The sequence below is a fragment of the Zootoca vivipara genome, chromosome 15, assembly GCF_965207765.1.
Source record: "Zootoca vivipara chromosome 15, rZooViv2.hap1.1, whole genome shotgun sequence".
Taxonomy (NCBI): Eukaryota; Metazoa; Chordata; class Lepidosauria; order Squamata; family Lacertidae; genus Zootoca; species Zootoca vivipara.
Window position 1 is genome coordinate 19,470,186 of NC_142598.1, and position 7,143 is coordinate 19,477,328.

Below are 7,143 nucleotides of genomic sequence, written 5' to 3' on the forward strand. Positions count from 1 at the left end.
CCGAACACTCCGCATGCAAAAGTTACCCCAGAGTTATGATGATATTATGTGCACTTTTTCCCCCCAGGAAGGGTTTGGAATCCCAGTGTTTGTGTTAGTGTAGTAATGAATACAAACTGCAGAGAGAGAACACAATCTATTTCTATTAGCAACACTTGTCACAGCATGAATGTTATGCCAGGAGAATGATGATAAATTGCGTTGTTATTGTGGCGCCCGCCACAGAATGCCACTTTCTCTTCACATCGCAGAGCTACGAATGCAACTCTTCCAAGATCTCACAGCTAATGCCAGACCGTTGTCTCTCTGTTGGGAGTGCATTGCGTCCGAAACGGGAGGGTGGACTTACATAGACATGTGTCTCAGCATTGGAATAAGCCAAGTGCACTCAACCACTCCTCACCAGGAACCAGCACAAACAGTTGTGGATGTTTCAGGGTACCACTGAAGGGATGACAAGTTCTCACCGCTCAGAGGGACTGTTCTAGCTCTGAAGCTGTTGCTCAAAAAACCAGTGCCCTAGACATTTTGCTGCCTTAGGCAGAATAGAAGACAGCTCCCCAAGTCTAGTGTTCTCTGTTTAAATGATGAGCGAGTCAGAGGAGTTGAATAATAAGTAGTTTATTACAGAACTGTGTACAACAGGTCTCCTCCCCTTTTAGGTGCGTTCTCTCTCTGCTCCTAGCCCCGTCTCCTGCTTGGTCATAACCTCCTAGACACAGGAGGTGGCCTTAAAAGTATACTCAACATCAACTTTGTTGGACTGGTCATGTTGTTCGGATGCCTGATGATCGTCTTCCAAAGGAACTACTCTATTCTGAACTTTAAAATGGAAAGCGTAATGCTAGTGGTCAACAAAAGAGTTTTAAAGACTCTCTCAAGGCAAAGCTTTAAAAATGTAGTATAAACACTGACCACTGGCCTGTGAGCATAGGTGCCAACTCCCAGATTGAAAAATCCGGGATCAGCGGTGTGGCACCAGAAGTCGTGCTGCGGTCATTTTGGAACTGGGCAGAGCAGCACCGGAAGTTGCTTCTACGCATGCCCTGCCCATTTCCAAAATGGCCGCAGCGCCAGAAATCGCTTCTGCGCATGTCCAAAGACTCCAGACATGTGCAGAAGGAGCCTCCCTGGGCAGGAAAGAATCCGGGGGATTTACGGGGTTTTTTAAAATCTGGACTGCCAGCGGGAAACGGCTGAAAAAACAGGGGTTTCCCGGGGAATACGGGAGACTTGGCAGCTATGCCCGTGAGACACTGGCTGCGAGCACTCCATTTGGAGAACAGGTGTCATGGGCTTTGAAGACGCTCAAACTCAGGACGGATAGGAGAAACATGCTAAGAGGAAGGCACGCTTGGCAAACCCTCACTGTGATCAACTCCCGCCCGGAAATCTATGTCCCCACTGTGGAAGGATGTGTGGATCCAGAAGTGGCCTCCACAGTCACTTACGGACTCATTTTTAAAACTGTGTTCACTGGTGATCTTTGCTTCTTCCAGTACACCGGCATTAGTTCGCCTGTCTTCCCAAGTGATGTGTAAAAAAGTTTCGGAGACACTGTTGATGGAATCTTTTGATTACTTCAGGAAACACAAGTTAGCATAGCTGGATGCTGTGGATGAAGTGAATGTCTAATGTGGCCCCAAAGCCTTGCTTTGGATTTCTAAACCCTATGAGGTATGATGGGCAGGGCCTTTTCCATGATGCCCCACCCACCCACCCTGCGAAATGCTCTTCCAACTGAGAGCATGCTGTGCTTTTCTAGGCATTTGCTTAAAACATGGCTGCTTGGAAACATTTGGCTGAATTTTCCCCTGCTTCTTTGGTTTCATACCATAGAATCATAGAGTTGGAAGAGATCACAAGGGCCATCCAGTCCAACCCCCTGCCAAGCAGGAAACACCATCAAAGCATTCCTGACAGATGGCTGTCAAGCCTCTGCTTAAAGACCTCCAAAGAAGGAGACTCCACCACACTCCTTGGTAGCAAATTCCACTGTCAAACAGCTCTTACTGTCAGGATGTCCTTCCTAATGTTTAGGTGGAATACCGTTCCCTTTATAGTTGGGCTTTATGACATGATGCTTGTAGCATGTTATTACAAAGGTACAAAGTTATTACAAAAAGAGAGAGCACGGTATATGCTTTTTCTTTCTTTCCTGACCAACTGCCTGAATTGTCCTGCTCAGGAACAGTCTGGCCATTTGCCCTTCATGTGACCCAGATGGCCTATGGCATAAATCTCTTCTTTCCTCGGATGTTTCTCTGAAAGCGTTAGTCTTGTGGAATAAGCAGAACCTGTGGATGTAATTTATTTAGGCTTCTGATAAAGTTCCCCGCACACAGCCATTAAGAAAATGAAGTAACTCTGGAGTGGGAGTTTAAAAGTCCACCGAGGGATTAGGGGCTGGTTAAGAGATTGGAGGGAAAGGCTGGGAATAAACGGAGGAGCCCAAGATCGGAAAGAGACTCGTAATGAGCTAAGCTGCCTGTGGGATCAGATTGAGGAATGCTGATGCTCAGTACAGTAACAGTAATAACCTGTTAGACAGAATGACTGGTGAGCTGGCAATTTTTTGCTGATGACGTGAAATTATCTAGGTTACATTAAACTGGAGGAGATTTTGAGGAAATCCCAGAAGGCTGGATCTAGCAAAAGCAGGCAAATTGACAAACTAAGGAAAGGAACCTTTGGCGAAAGGGGAAATATATTGGTTCTGTATCTCAGCAGAATTTATTATGATTTTCCCAGAGGGGAGGGAAGATATTGTCAACTGTTTGTGCAGAGCAGGGTTGAGCCAAAACTATCCATTCCTGCAGCCACTGAAAATCTCTTTTATAACACTAACATTTGACCCCCCAACAGACCCAAATGTTTTCCCCAGCACGTAAATGGCTGCTGGAAATGTAATCTGGTCAGTGCAAATCCATTTCATCTTCGATGCCCTGCAGCACAAAAAAATCAGGATATGGATCTTCAAGATAGAGATACAGATGCTTTCATATAGTAATTGTTGTTCAGATTAATATTATTTGGGGGGGGGGAAGGAATTAAGAGACAAGGAATTTGTACTGAACCTATTTGTTACCATATCTAAAGTTGTTTTATCATGATGTTGAAAAGCAAGAACAGTATGAGATTGAAAATAAAAGTTTTCAAAATAACCTTTCCCTTTTTTTGTTAATTCCCCACACACACAATTTAATTTCACATTAACATCAGTAAAAAAGAACATTTTTACCACCACCACCCCATCCCCATGTATAGCAATATATTTTCAAAACCTCTTCTTCAAGATTCCAGGAATCTCCGGACTTCATCCCTTCTTCTGGTATTTTATATAAACAAAATTCTCTTACATTTCCATATCCATTTACCCAATTTTCTAATAATTACACATAATTAATCAAAACTTACTAACACTTCGAATCATTCACCATAATTGAACACAGATGTCATCAAAATAACCTTTTAAAGACATTTTCCGAGGAACATTACAGTGGTACCTTGGCTTATGAACTTAATTCGTTCCAGAGGTCCATTCTTAACCCAAAACCGTTCTTAACCTGAAGCGAGCTTTCACTACTGGCTTTCACCACTAGCGCGTGATTTCTGTCCTCATCCTGGGGCAAAGTTTGCAACCCGAAGTACTACTTCTGGGTTAGCGGAGTTTGTAACCCGAAGCGTTTGTAACCCAAGGTACCACTGTATTAGACTGTACTATAACTGTCAAGTGCTTTTTGTTAGATGTGGGAGATATATATATATATATATATATATATTCACTGTGCACCACATTGTATACATTATATAATTACAAATATATTATTTAAAAGAAAAGCTGTCTATTCCAGAAGCCCTCTTGGATTTTTTCCAGTGTTTCATCTGAGTTCTGGATACAAACCACTTCTCGTGGGGAGGGAACCCATTGCAAGAAGCCGCAGGAGGCCATTTATTTATTTATTTAAATTTATACGTTGCTTGATTTAAAAAAAACAAACCCCTCAAAGTGGATTACAAAAATGTTCAAAGTTTTAAAGGATTCAGGGAATTGTGCTGTCCCTGACCAAAGCTTGAGAAACTCCCAAACCAAACTAAGCCCATTTTAGTTCCTGTGTAAAACCCCACCAGCCGCCCATGTGACTGGGGGTGGGTCTACACACGGCGGCGGGGGGGGAACCGCTATAAATAAGCCAGAAATTAAATTGTTGTAACAAATTACAACCACTATGGAAAATGGCAACGATATTTTGTTTGCTCTCCAGTGACATCTGGTGTTGCATGTTTATAACGCATTCAAAACACTGTTTTTTGACTAATGTTGCTGAGTCCAGAACATGGGCCTGCAGAAGAGCATAAACAACAAATATGCGCAGTATTGTGCAGAAGAATGCAATTTGTGCTGGTGCTTAAGGTAACACCAGAAAGAAAAAAAAGAAACAGATTTTGCATTGGTCTTTTGTAGTGAGATATTGGGTTGTATTCAACTCAAAGTAAATATTGAAATTAATCAACTTAAGCTATTCATGCTGATTAACTTCAACAGGTCTACTCTGAGTAGGGCCAGCAATGAATGCCATGCATTGTCCCCTCTTAAACCCCTGGACTGTATTCAGAAAGATTCACTCCCTGACTGCTTTATCAACCAAATTTGGAAATGTGATGGAGCCGGCTCGCTTTTGAAAATTCTGCTATACGGAGTCACTGATTTCATCATTCAAATCATGCACATGCAAAATTAAAGTCTTCCTTCCTGTGCATCTTCCTGTTTGATTCCATGCTGTAACAGAAACAAACTTTCAGAGTTCAAAGCAATGCATCAGGTTTCCTTAATTACTGGGCAGCTTTTGGCTGCTCAATAATAAGTGGGTTGTGCTGTAATTGGTGTGGTGTATCACCAAACAGTCACTGAAAGGCAACATGTTGTAATTATACATTTATGAGAAATGTCACTGGCTTATCGCACCAGAGAGAGATAACATCTCCTTGTGTTATGTGCTGCTAATGTGGGAGCAAGTAACAAGCCTAGGCCACCCATGCATTCTCTTCCCATGGTTTGCAGGCTGTTATCCATCTTTAGATGTTTCGGAAGCAAGACTGTGCGCATATACTTTTAGTGACCCTCCAGAAGCTAGAACAGGGACTATGGATAGAGAACTCTGAGTGACTCCCCACCTCCCAGTAGTTTGGCAAAGGTGTCTGATGCCCAATTGTTTAGTAACAGCAGCAGCAATAGCAAAATGACATAATTCCCCATCTAAATTAGGCTGATGCAATGCCGACCGCTAACCAGGGATGGATCTGCAGGGGGGGGGCGCTATAAAGAAGTCATTAAATTGTTATATCAAAAGAAAAGTATCTCTATGGGAAATTGTGTAGAAAAGCTTTGTGCTCTACAGCGCCATCTGGTGTTGTGTGTTTGTAATGCTTTTTAAATGCTGCTGTGTGTTGTTGTCGTTGTTTTAATGTAGCTGAATCCCAGGAGTGGGTTTTTCAGTGCAAGACTGTGAGTTCAGCCCTGGGACCTGGGCTGCAAATGTGCTCAGAGCCACCCTGTTCTTTAATGCTAACTGTATGTCTTTGGCACTTGGCTCCGGATGTTGTTGTTGTTGTTGTTTAGTCGTTTAGTCGTGTCCGACTCTTCGTGACCCCATGGACCAGAGCACGCCAGGCACTCCTGTCTTCCACTGCCTCCCGTAGTTTGGTCAAACTCATGTTCGTAGCTTCGAGAACACTGTCCAACCATCTTGTCCTCTGTCGTCCCCTTCTCCTAGTGCCCTCAATCTTTCCCAACATCAGGGTCTTTTCCAAGGATTCTTCTCTTCTCATGAGGTGGCCAAAGTATTGGAGCCTCAGCTTCACGATCTGTCCTTCCAGGGAGCACTCAGGGCTGATTTCCTTAAGAATGGATAGGTTTGATCTTCTAGCAGTCCATGGGACTCTCAAGAGTCTCCTCCAGCACCATAATTCAAAAGCATCAATTCTTCGGCGATCAGCCTTCTTTATGGTCCAGCTCTCACTTCCATACATCACTACTGGGAAAACCATAGCTTTAACTATACGAACCTTTGTCGGCAAGGTGATGTCTCTGCTTTTTAAGATGCTGTCTAGGTTTGTCATTGCTTTTCTCCCAAGAAGCAGGCGTCTTTTAATTTCGTGACTGCTGTCACCATCTGCAGTGATCAAGGAGCCCAAGAAAGTAAAATCTCTCACTGCCTCCATTTCTTCCCCTTCTATTTGCCAGGAGGTGATGGGACCAGTGGCCATGATCTTGGTTTTTTTGATGTTGAGCTTCAGACCATATTTTGCGCTCTCCTCTTGCGCTCTCCATGGACAAAGACAACTGGCTCCGGATGGCTTCTAGTAATAAACTAGAATAAAAGTATTACAGTGGTACCTTGGTTCTCAAACTTAATCTGTTCCGGAAGTCTGTTCCAAAATCATAGCGCTCCAAAACCAAGGCGCGCTTTCCCATAGAAAGTAATACAAAACGGATTAACCCGTTCCAGACTTTTAAAAACAACCCCTAAAACAGCAATTTAACATTAATTTTACTATCTAACGAGACCATTGATCCAGAAAATGAAAGCAATAATCAATGTACTGTACTATAAAATAAATAAGACAGTATTGTAGATGATAAAAATTAAAATTGATTTTTTTTCTTACCTGCACTGATGATAGTCATTGTTTGGATGGGGTGCTTTTATCCATTTCCACAATCAACCAATCAATCAATTAGTCAGTCAGTAGCTGAACTGGGATCCACACAGTCACAAAAACAAATTAACTGAAAAAGCCTCAAAACAATGAACGCAAAATAAATAGCAAAAACAAAAGCACCAAATATCACCTTAGAACACAGCAGTCAGAAACGGAAGGCTTGAATTACAATGGCTTGAATTACAAATTAGCAGCGCAACAGGAAATACAGGGGGACTCAAAACGGAGCACATTCGGCTTCTGGAAAAAAGTTCGAAAACCAAAACACCTACTGGTACTTCCGGTTTTGCAATGTTCGGGTTCCAAGTTGTTCGTGTACAGTGGTACCTTGGTTTTCAACCTTTTGGATTACAACCATTTTGGATTACAACCACGTCAAAACCGGAAGTGCGTGTCCCTTTTTTAAAATTACAACCCTTT